This window comes from Engraulis encrasicolus, chromosome 21 (genome assembly GCF_034702125.1).
Source record: "Engraulis encrasicolus isolate BLACKSEA-1 chromosome 21, IST_EnEncr_1.0, whole genome shotgun sequence".
Lineage (NCBI taxonomy): Eukaryota > Metazoa > Chordata > Actinopteri > Clupeiformes > Engraulidae > Engraulis > Engraulis encrasicolus.
In genome coordinates this window covers 15,139,206-15,151,705 of record NC_085877.1, presented here as the reverse complement: position 1 = coordinate 15,151,705, position 12,500 = coordinate 15,139,206, and the positions used below count along the sequence as shown (strand labels likewise).

General features: G+C 44.8%; 1 protein-coding gene and 1 long non-coding RNA gene across 2 annotated transcripts in view; both read right to left on the bottom strand.

Moving 5' to 3' along the window:
* Positions 1–12,500, bottom strand: part of sema4f (sema domain, immunoglobulin domain (Ig), transmembrane domain (TM) and short cytoplasmic domain, (semaphorin) 4F) — a 153,472-nt gene that overhangs the window by 54,589 nt on the left and 86,383 nt on the right. The gene's annotated exons all lie outside the window — the stretch shown is intronic.
* LOC134437557 (uncharacterized) lies at positions 320–1,881 on the bottom strand. The gene is made up of 2 exons (XR_010032412.1): positions 1,122–1,881; positions 320–740 (listed from the first exon to the last, which is right to left on the bottom strand). It is a non-coding gene; the product is annotated as an uncharacterized LOC134437557 (long non-coding RNA).

Below are 12,500 nucleotides of genomic sequence, written 5' to 3'. Positions count from 1 at the left end.
CGCTATAGGATGGATGGCTTGGTAACACTTTACTTTACGGATCGCTAATAAGGTGTTAATTTCATACTAATTTCTCAGTAATTTCAGTCTAATTTTATGGTAATAACTGCTTGTTATTAGTAATAACAGCAAAATAACCATATGGTTTCCAGTGCAATTACACTATAATTTCTCATTAATAACAGCAAAAATAACCATACAGTTTCCAGTGCAATTATGCTGTAGTTTCTAGTTAATAGTAGGCTAATGGAAACAGCTACTGTGTCATCATAGTAGTTAGGTGGTAGGTATGCCAGTAACTAAACGGTATCAGCCGAAGTAGTTTCATACTAATTAGGCTACATCAGGGCCGTAATGTGCAATACTTCCTCTTCCTATGTTATTGCATAGAAACGACCACCCAAGCATCCTTGTATTATTTCTGCTTAATTACCTTGTAAACAATTGAGTAGTTATATGGAAATAAGATAGAATCAGGGCCGTAAAATGCATTATCACCTATTCCACTCAATTTTATGGAAATTACATATTTTCATGGTCTTAAAATGTCTTATTTCTTATTTCCACTCAATTACTTAGTTATTACCATTTTTAATACAATATAGACTAGCCTACTATGAAGTGATTCAAGTACACAGACAAACACATTGTGTGCAAAACTTTATTTATTTTTCCAATCAGTTATGAGATTCATGTTCACTGATGTGAGGTTGTCAATCTGCCACCATCCAGAGGAAGTCCTGTGAACACAAACAAACAAACAGAGAAGTCAACTGCAAGACCGGTTTCACCACGTTTATTTTTTTATGCTATCAATTCACCATCGCTAAATTTGCTTCTGAAATGCAGTACCATGTTAAATGCACGTTGTAAATCTTCCTCAGGCTGACATCGTTGCTGATTTACAAAGGCAAACTCTAGCTAGCACCTAGCTTCAGTCATTGAAAACATGGTGGGCAGAGCTAGCTAGTGGTTTCCATTGTAAAGGTACTTCTGTATGCCGTTTAATTCCCAGAACAAACATAAACCTAACACTAACTCATAAAACATGTTTGCATAAGGCTAAAGTAATTCGACGATTGAAGGTGGATGAAATCAACATCAAGACCATTTTAGCTCACCTTGAAAGTTACCCTGGTTGCTGCCTGCGTGCGAAAGCACTGTGTCGTGCGTCTCAAACTCCACCCTTGTGTGTCAGGGTACTCAATTAAACAACGTCAGCGTCTCTGAGCCATACTGCAAGCAGAGCGGGCAGCGTACAACTAGAACGAGTGTGCTTGAAGTACAGAAGTATACTAATTGAGACGCTTCTGTTCTGCAGTAACCAAACTTTCGTTGCCTAGCAACAACAGGACTCGCCGCCACCGCGAGCTAGTTCAACTTCAGTGCAGCAGAGCCAGGCAAGGTAAGCTTCCCGACAACGAACTTTTAATGTAGTTCTAGCTTTAACCTGCTTTCATTTTGTCTCTGAGCATTGAAGGATTTTAACTGTATACACTGCAAACACGTCTTATCAGCCGTGTTTGTGCTGAAATGGCATAGCCTACAGAGGTACATGGAAACCACTAGTTCTAGCTAGCTCTGCCCACCATGTTTTCAATGACTGAAGCTAGGTGCTAGCTAGAGTTTGCCTTTGTAAATCAGCAACGATGTCAGCCTGAGGAAGATTTACAACGTGCATTTAACATGGTACTGCATTTCAGAAGCAAATTTAGCGATGGTGAATTGATAACATAAAAAAATAAACGTGGTGAAACCGGTCTTGCAGTTGACTTCTCTGTTTGTTTGTTTGTGTTCACAGGACTTCCTCTGGATGGTGGCAGATTGACAACCTCACATCAGTGAACATGAATCTCATAACTGATTGGAAAAATAAATAAAGTTTTGCACACAATGTGTTTGTCTGTGTACTTGAATCACTTCATAGTAGGCTAGTCTATATTGTATTAAAAATGATAATAACTAAGTAATTGAGTGGAAATAAGAAATAAGACATTTTAAGACCATGAAAATATGTAATTTCCATAAAATTGAGTGGAATAGGTGATAATGCATTTTACGGCCCTGATTCTATCTTATTTCCATATAACTACTCAATTGTTTACAAGGTAATTAAGCAGAAATAATACAAGGATGCTTGGGTGGTCGTTTCTATGCAATAACATAGGAAGAGGAAATATTGCACATTACAGCCCTGATGTAGCCTAATTAGTATGAAACTACTTCGGCTGATACCGTTTAGTTACTGGCATACCTACCACCTAACTACTATGATGACACAGTAGCTGTTTCCATTAGCCTACTATTAACTAGAAACTACAGCATAATTGCACTGGAAACTGTATGGTTATTTTTGCTGTTATTAATGAGAAATTATAGTGTAATTGCACTGGAAACCATATGGTTATTTTGCTGTTATTACTAATAACAAGCAGTTATTACCATAAAATTAGACTGAAATTACTGAGAAATTAGTATGAAATTAACACCTTATTAGCGATCCGTAAAGTAAAGTGTAACCGATGGCCGGGTGAGACGTGCCCTTATCTCCCTTAGACAAGAGGGAAGACCAGCTTCCTTCACTCACACAGACACACAGATACGTACATACTGTACCAATGGAAGGTATGCACATACAAACGTACACATATACACGGAGACATACAAGAATGGACACACATGTATGCGTATGCATACATATAGCAACACATACACACAGACACAGACACACACACACACACACACAAACACACACGAACAGAATCTCTCTATGTGTGTGTGTGTGTGCGCATGCATGTGTGTGCGCATCTCTACTAAATTTAATGTATTTACATACACACACATGCAGACATTTCAGTACAACAATGGACACACATTCACACTCATACACATACGCATGGATGTGCGCGCGCACACTCACACACACACACACACACACACACACACACACACACACACACACACACACACACACACACACACACACACACACACACACACACACACACACACACACACACACACACACACACACACACACACACACACACACAAACATGGGTGCATATTAAATAATATAGACATATAGAAGACCAGAGAACCATATAGAAAACACACACTCACACATTACACTACACTACGTACACTACTACAACAAAAACACACACAGCGCTTCACACCTGTGCAAATCAAAACAGTGAGACCTTTTGAAAAGGTACACGATGACATAATCTCCATGGCGCCCGAGGGCTAGATGATCTCGGTGTCTCTCTGTGTGACTGACATGCGTTATATGAGAAGAACCCTCTGGCACTTCCCCATCTATACTCGTTTAGCAGGCGTGCCTTGATCACTTAATAACGCACCATTAGTACAGTTCACAGCTCTCCGATTCCTATCTATCTCTGTGGAGAGTGACACATACTGTTACATGCACTGATGTGTGTGTTTGTTTGTGTGTGTGTGTGTGTGTGTGTGTGTGTGTGTGTGTGTGTGTGTGTGTGTGTGTGTGTGTGTGTGTGTGTGTGTGTGTGTGTGTGTGTGTGTGTGTGCCTGGTAGCTACCTGTGTGAGTGATGAGAGATATGGTATTAGTAGTTCCAGACCCAGCTCCAGACTCAAACCTCAAACCAGCATATAATACAGTATAAGCATCAGTGTAATGTGCTGCAGCACGTGGGAAATTGTGGAGGTTTTTTTTACAGTGGTACATGCGTACATACTCGCATGTCCACAAAAAATCAACCCTTTGAGACACAGTGTTATAAATTTGCTGTTACTAGATTAGCAATGACCGATTCGTAGTGCATTACTAAAGGCTGTGTGTTGTCAAAGTAGTGTAGTACTATCGTAGTTAACTTTTCAATGACTATTATACATCGTTCCACTGATGGTGTGCATTATGGGGCTACCTGTTAAAAATTAGCTGTTACCAGAATGGTAATTTACCAAGTCGTAAAGGCTAAAGGCTAAAGGCTTTGTTCACTGTAATAGCTGTGTAGAGCTATGGTTGTAAAGTTTTTTCAGAAACTATTACAGCATTCCACTGGTGAAACGGCGTGCGTTAAGGAGCTACGACACATACACAGAAGAGAAGANTAAGAAGAGAAGAGAAGAGAAGAGAAGAGAAGAGAAGAGAAGAGAAGAGAAGACAAGACAAGACAAGACAAGACAAGACAAGACAAGACAAGACAAGACAAGACAAGACAAGACAAGACAAGAGAAGAGACGAGAGTATGAAAAGCCTCCGGCACTTCCGTGTCCCCTTGTTAGCAGGCCTTTATGGCTAAATAATAACACACATTAGTGCACTTAACAACCCTGATATCTATCTGTGGGAGCGGGATGATGAGCTACTGTCATCAGCTGTTGCTTATTCATGACTGACTATCTGACTGACTGACAATCTTAAATCTAATGTCTGTGCTTTAAGTGTGTGTGTGTGTGTGTGTGTGTGTGTGTGTGTGTGTGTGTGTGTGTGTGTGTGTGTGTGTGTGTGTGTGTGTGTGTGTGCGAGCGTGCGTGCGTGCGTGCGTGCGTGCGTGCGTGCGTGCGTGCGTGCGTGCGTGCGTGCATGTGCGTGTAGTTTCATTTAGTGATAATAATGTCTGGTATGTCGGCATTCTTGACGAAATTGGGCCTGAAAATGCCTTACAAGTGCACCTTGGGGAGTTTATGTCTTTCTTTTTTCTCAGTGTCCCTTTTTCTCTCACTTTTTCCAATGTCTTTATCTGTGTATACTTTCTTTGCTTTCCACTATAAGTGTTCTATGGTACAGATGAGGTGTTTTCTGAAACTTGCTTGGGAAAAGTGACCTGCACAGAAGGGCACGCACACATAGTGATACTCTCTCTCTCTCTCTCTCTCTCTCTCCTCTCTCCACACACTCTCCTCTCTCCACACACTCTCCTCTCTCTCTCTTTCTCTCTCATACACACACTCCCGTATGCATGCACGTACACACACACCCACACACCCACACACACACGTCCAAAAAAAGCAAACATTGCCTTCTCTCTTCACGGACGCCCTGCTGAAGGACGGGACACAGCTGCCTGGCTGTTTGTCTTAGTCGTGTGTGTGTGTGTGTGTGTGTGTGTGTGTGTGTGTGTGTGTGTGTGTGTGTGTGTGTGTGTGTGTGTGTGTGTGTGTGTGTGTGTGTTTGTGTGATTACTGTATTTTCTTTTTCTTGCACGCGTATGTGCATGTGTGTGTGCACGTGTGTGTTTACATGCGTGTGTGTGTGTGCATGCGTGCATGCGCGGGCGAGCGTGTGGGTGTGTGGGTGTGGGTGTGTGTGTGTGTGCGTGTGTGTGTGTGTGTGTGTGTATGCGTGTGTGTGTGTGTGTGTGTGTGTGTGTGTGTGTGTGTGTGTGTGTGTGTGTGTGTGTGTGTGTGTGTGTGTGTGTGTGTGCACGCGCGTGTGTGTGCGTGTGTGTGTCATTCGTCACCCCCCTCCACAGGTCCTTGTATGGGCGTGTGGGAGTGTGTATTGTGACTCCTCACAATGGAGATGAGAAGGACACAATGACAATGGAGCTCAGGGACCACAACAGCCTCCCAGCCCACAGAGGCCTGCTACTACTACTACCACTACTGCTACTCCCTAAGGTCAACACACATGCACATGCACACACACACACACACACACACACACACACACACACACACACACACACACACACACACACACACACACACACACACACACACACACACACACACACACACACACACACATCACACATGTACGCACACATGAACCCAGGCACAAACGGACGCACACACATGTCCATGCATACATTCACTCTAAAACACACACATGTGCACGCAAGCACGCAATACGCACACACGCACACACGCACGCACACGCACACACACACACAAACACACACACACACACACACACACATACACAAAACCATATGAGCACTGTAAAGCGCCACAACCTGTAATTTGCAGAGGTCACATATGGCTAAGGACAGTACATTAAGCTCGCCACGCTTCAAACCAAAACACACTTACGGTACGGCACAGTACACGTCATCTGCAATGCCAGCGGCAAACTTTCCGCCCTGTCCTTCGCCCTCTGTCCTCTTTCTCTTTTTCTCTCTTCTCTTTCCTTTCCTCTTGGTCAGCCCCACTCATCATTCTTCAATCATCGCTCTCCCTCTCCCTCTCTCTCTCTCACTCTCTCTGTCACTCTCTCTCTCCATCTCAAATGTTAATTTGTGCGCTAGTTCACAAGTGAATCGCATACTGCAGAGCACAATGCTTATTAAGAGTGCATTGCTGTCAACACATTTAATTACGTACATCTTAATTACGTACATCATCGTTTGATTCTGTTCATACGGTAGAGGTGTCAATTACATGATTTGTATCGCTACACTGTACATTACAATCCTATATAGTGAATGAGGGAGCATCTAAGATTTTTTGGCACTGTTCCCTCTCTACATATCTCTCTCTCTCTCTCTCTCTCTCTCTCTCTCTCTCTCTCTCTCTCTCTCTCTCTCTCTCTCTCTCTCCAGGGTGTCAATTACATTAGTTGTTTTGAGACACTTCTATTATCCTACTAAAGTGACTGAGGGAGCATCTCTCTCTCTCTCCCTCAGATTTTTTTTCACTGGTCCCTCTCTCCATCTCTCTTTTCCCCGAGTCCCACCAGTGATTAGTGCTCCTCTTATTGTCCTCCACTTGTCGTCTCGTGTTCACTGCCATGTATCTTGTACGAAAAAAAGAGGGTGATGGAGAGAAGGGGGGTCACTGTCATGTATCTTGTGCACAAAAAAGGACAGGGGGACTGAGGGAGAGAAGGGGAAGAAGGGGGACGGAGGGAGAGAAGGGGAAGAAGGGGGACGGAGGAAGAACGACAGAGATAGTCGGTAGAGAGGGAGAAAGAGGGGGAGGAATAAGGAATTCACTGCCATGTATCTTGCACACAAAAAAGAGAGGGAGAGGTAGAGGAAAGATGGAAAAGCAGAGAGCAGGGAAAGGAAGAGAAGGACAGGGCTAGAAAAGGACAGTGTGTATCTGAATGTGAAAGAGAGAGAGAGAGAGATAGAGAGGGGGGGGTGTTCTGGCAGACCTCCATGTTGTCAGTGTTTGGTTAACCCATCCCTTTTCATTGTCACTGTGAGCATTGTTTACACTTTGATCGATGACAGCGGCTAAGCACTGGGACACATCCTGCATTTGTTGCGCAGAGAGAGAGAGAGAGAGAGAGAATGAGAGAGAGAGAGAGAGAGAGAGAGAGAGAGAATGAGAGAGAAACTATTATTTTTGTGTGCATACATATATTATTATAATTGAGAGGCAGAGAGACTGAAAGAGATTTGCTTTGTAAATCGTTTTAAGTCGCTTCACGATGACTGCTTTGCTTATTTTGTCATGTGTAACCATCTTTCAATTGCATTACTAGAACTCAATTGAGAGAGATTTTGTATCACCATTGTTTCATTCATAAAAAACATAGGCGCTACTTCCTTTATTAACAATGTTTCTTCCTGACTATGGGCACCTTGGGGAAATAAAACGTACTGTATTATAACAGACTATTAACTGTGTGAGAAATGTTATGTGAAAGCTGATAATGATACTGAAGCTGATGGTGCCAGGGACAGATTAGGACTAACATGGGCCCCTGGGCCAGACATTAAGAAAGGCCCCCCCTCGATGGCATCATGAGGTTCGGAAAGATTTCTGGGTTTACCAAAGACGTTCGAGAGCCTTCAATGTCGGTGATACGGGGGGTTATTTTAACTGAATATGAGAACATAATATAGACTAAGTTATAAATACGAATTAAGTGTTTTATGTAGTGCCGAGGCTTGGGATTCAGGGCCCCCTTGGCTCTTGGGTCCCTGAGCCTGGGCCCAGTAGGCCCGTGACGCAATCTGTCCTTGGAAAGTGTTATTGAATAGAGCTCCTACCATTCTAATATCCAGGTGCTGTAGCTAGCCTACACCCTTCTCTCCCACATGCTACTCTGTGCTAGGCTAGACTAGGCCACGCTACGCTACGCTATGCTAACTCTCTAGCACAGGGGGACTTCAAAGGCGCCCAGCGGTGACACAGGCTTGGTTGGCTTCCTTTGAATTTTCCCCCTCAGCAGGCCAGTTAGTGACCCCCCTCCCCTCATCCCAGAGGCCGAGGATTACTAGGTATTAGGTCCAGCAGGAGCGAGGGAACGCAAGAAACAGAGGGGAAAAAGGGACAGCAGGGTTCATTCCCCTCCTCCAGCATTCTCTCCATCCTTTTTCTTCCTCGAAAAAGTATCCCCTATTTTGCAATTTCTCTCTCTCTCTCTCTCTCTCTCTCTCTCTCTCTCTCTCTCTCTCTCTCTCTCTCTCTCTCCTCTCTCTCATGTCACCCACATTATTTCTTCACCATCTCTCTTTTTCTCCTTTCTCTGCTCCCTTCTTTCCTTCCTTCCTTCATTTCCGCCTTCCTTCCTTTCTGTCTGTCTCCCTCTCTCTCCCCCTTTCTCTCCATCTTGGGGCCTGGGGAGCATGTGTGGGGCCGGCACTAATCGTGACTGCCCTAAATTCGCCCATGCCCAAGAGGATTAGGTGGAGGAGGCTCTCTCCTCTCCTCTGCAGTTCTCCTCTCCTCTTCACTTCTCTCCTCTCCTCTCCTCTCCTCTTCAATCCTCTCCTGTCCTCTCCAGTTCTCCTCTCATCTCTTCTCCTCTCCAGTTCTCCTCTCCTCTTCACTTCTCTCCTCTCCTCTCCTCTCCTCTCCTCTTCACTCCTCTCCTCTTCACTCCTCTCCTCTCCTCTCCTCTCCTCTCCTCTCCTCTTCACTCCTCTCCTCTCCTCTCCTCTCCAGTTTTCCTCTCCTCTCTTCTCCTCTCCAGTTCTCCTCTCCTCTTCACTTCTCTCCTCTCCTCACCTCTACTCTTCACTACTCTCCTCTCCTCTCCAGCTCTCCTCTCCTCTCTTCTCCTCTCCAGTTCTTCTCTCATCTCCTCTATTCTCCTCTCCTCTCCTTTGGATTTCTCCTCTCACCTCCTCCTTTCTCCTCTCTACTCCTCTACAGTTCTTCTCTCCCCTCCCCTCCCCTCCTCTCTTCTATTCTCCTCTCCTCTCCTCTCGTCTCCTCTCCTCTCCTCTCCTCTCCTCTCGTCTCATCTCCTCTCCTCTCCTCTCCTCTCCTCTCCTCTCCTCTCCTCTCCTCTCCTCTCCTCTCCTCTCCTCTCCTCTCCTCTCCTTGGCATCAGCATTGCACTGGAGCTTCCAGCCAGCAGGGCCAAAGAAAAATAAGAGTTTGGTTCCGGTTGGTTGTCAGGTTTGGTCATGGGTCGGTCGGATTTTTTTATTTTTTTTTTCAAATTTTTTTTTTTTTCATTTTTTTTTAAAATGTCCGACCCACCCAACCCCCCATATGCGCTAGAGTTCGTCATAAACTTTGTTGAACAATGCCAAGGACGATAGTGGAGTGTGGCGCAACATACAATGAAATATAATAAGTATTAAATGAGCCAAGATATGTCACCGTAGGCATACTGATCATACAGCCTACCGTTTCTGGCAATACCTGTCCAGCTGCCAGTTGCCTGACACTGCTATTTTAGCTCCTGTAGGCTATGTCCCGTTTTGTTTTTTTTAAATTCCGTCCCATCATCGGTTGTAGACCATATTTTCCTTGGGATGAAGGTTCTGGCTTGGAAACATTCTATGTACATACTTTTTTGTTTTACGCGAGGATGTAGACAAGCTGAGGCGATAGAAGAAAATAACGGGCTCGAGGCCAACGGACTTCATTGGTTAACATTATTGTAGGCAATGAAAGTAGTCCTAGGAAACTCATCGAAACAGTCGTATTTGTGGCGACATCATCGTTCATTTCTATTTCATTATTTGGTATTGAGGTGCTACTTTAGAAGAGTGAGACAGTTTTGACAGATCTGCTGCTCCTGGAACATGCAGAGAAGCGAATAACGGGCTCGGGCCAACGGACTTCTTGTTTAACAAGGCCTTGTGGTAAATGAAAGAATGAAGGGAAACATTTCCCTTCTCTCGTATTAACTTATATTACAATTACAAGGTATTGATACAGTGCTACTTTAGAATTGCTGTAACGAGTTTTGCATTTCGAGCGTGACTGAATGGAAGTACGACGAGACAATATCAATACATTCAAAAATCGTGGATACTCAATGTTTTCTGTGTGTTGCATTTCGAGGCGGGTGGTCAGGCTGTGTCCGTGTTGGGTGTTGAGGTAAGGCGATTGACTTATCATGTGACAGGCATTTTCGCCAGGTTCCCAAACTACATCGTAGCCTATTAGTCTGCAAGAACGCTGTGAGGCAAATTAGCATGTTGTAGCATAGCCTAATAATTAGCCAACAACGTGACCGACAGGTGCGCAACTCTGCAGTGACATTTGGGGTTTTATAATATCAAGCCGGGCGGCACTTGTGGCGCGCGCTTATGTTGCTCCTATGTGGATAGTCATGCGATGCAAATTCAGCAACTTGCAGGCAGGTAGAAAGTGAGAGATGGCGAGTTATGGGAATGAAGAAACGTGTTGTGTCTTGTCTATATAAACAACCCTCCAAAAAACATCGATATTTTTTTGAGGATTCCAAAAACTCAAAAAAAATATTTTGGGTCGCACAAAAAATGATAGGGTCGGTCGGCAACCGGAACCAAAACATTATTTTTTTTAGGCCCAACCACACGCACACAGCTCCACCACCACAGCTCCACCACCACAGGATAGCACAGCTAACCAGCACCAACCAAGCAACCTCCCGACCAACCAGAGACAGAGAGAGAGAGATGGAGAGAAAGAGGGAGAGAAAGATAGAGAGACAGCGACAGAGACAGAGAAAAAGACAATGTGCGTGCGTGCGTGCGTGCGTGCGTGCGTGCGTGCGTGCGTGCGTGCGTGCGTGCCTGTGTGCATGTGTGAATGTGTGTGTGGGTGCGTGCGAGAGTGAGAGTGAGAGTGCGAGAGAGAGTGAGAGAGAGAGAGAGAGAGAGAGAGAGAGAGAGAGAGAGAGAGAGAGAGAGAGAGAGAGAGAACGAACAGGTGTGTGTGTATGGGTGTGTCTGTAGCCTGTTTCATCCAGCAGTCATCCACAGGCACCACAGGAGAGGAGAGGAGTGGAGAGGAGTGCGTAGCCAGCCAAGTACCAACCAGTACTACTGGTCCAGTAGTAACCTCACCATCAACCAGCGTGTTTGTTTGTATGTATGTGTGTGTGTGTGTGTGAGAGAGAGAAAGACAGAGAGACAGAGAGACAGAGACAGAGAGAGGATTCACACACCTGTGTGGAGGTGTACTGTATGTGTGAACGTGCGTGTTCCCACACGTGTAGATCGCTGCATGTTCGAGAGTGTACTCATGTGTGTATAGTACAATACCCATGAGTGTGTTTGTTAGCCAGACTTCATAATGTAACATTGTGTCTCGCACGTGTGAAGGTGTGTTTATATAACGCTTGTTGGCTACAGCGCGAGAGCGCGCATACTTGTTTAATATATAAGCGCTTAAAATATGTATTTCATCTGCCCTTGGAACCATCTCCTGCTGGCTGACTACTGTGTGTGTGTGTGTGTGTGTGTGTGTGTGTGTGTGTGTGTGTGTGTGTGTGTGTGTGTGTGTGTGTGTGTGTGTGTGTGTGTGTGTGTGTGTGTGTGTGTGTGTGTGTGTGTGTGTGTGTGTGTGTGTGTGTGTGTGTGTGTGTGTACGTGCATGCTCAGTACACACAGCACATTTGATGTGGCAGGAACAGCGTGTTCTGGAGAGGTTCAAGAGGAGGGATGCTAAGGAGGAGTTATGGCGTGGCAGTAAATTATGTATTTTTGGCTCCGCTTCTGATAAAAAAATAAAGTCCACCCCCCTCCAAAGACAGACAACCCTCTCCGCAGTGCCAGAACACTTGCACTCAAGGCCCCAGGTCAAAACAGTGATGGGGTCTCACCCAAATGGCCTGCCATGATCACAATAGGGCCCAAAACCACCAATATCACCAACAGGGCCCTGGGCCCAGGGGCAAATGCCCCACTTATCTCCCTTTTGCGCTGCCCCTGGCTCTCCCCTCCTCTCTACACAAGCTTCTGATAAAAAGTTCCCCCTCCATGACAGGCATCTCTCTCTCTCTCTCTCTCTCTCTCTCTCTCTCTCTCTCTCTCTCTCTCTCTCTCTCTCTCTCTCGTTCTTCTCCTGTCCCTGAAAAGCCTAATGGGTCATGAAGCGTAAACTGATGAGGAAAGAACGAAAAAAAAGAGGGAAAAACAGCTACTAGGCATAGATAAATTACCAGATATGGAGATGAATTACTAGATATAAAGATGATATCAGGGGGAAAACGTTCTCCTACATGCTGTCACAGAGATAGGAGAACAGGCCTTATCTAAACTCATGCTCGCTCACACGGATCTTCTCCCTTGACACACCAGCAAGGGAATTTGCACACAAAACTATGTAACAGTATTCTACTCCGTATGCACAGTACAATATGATATGGTCTTGGTACCAATACTGTTC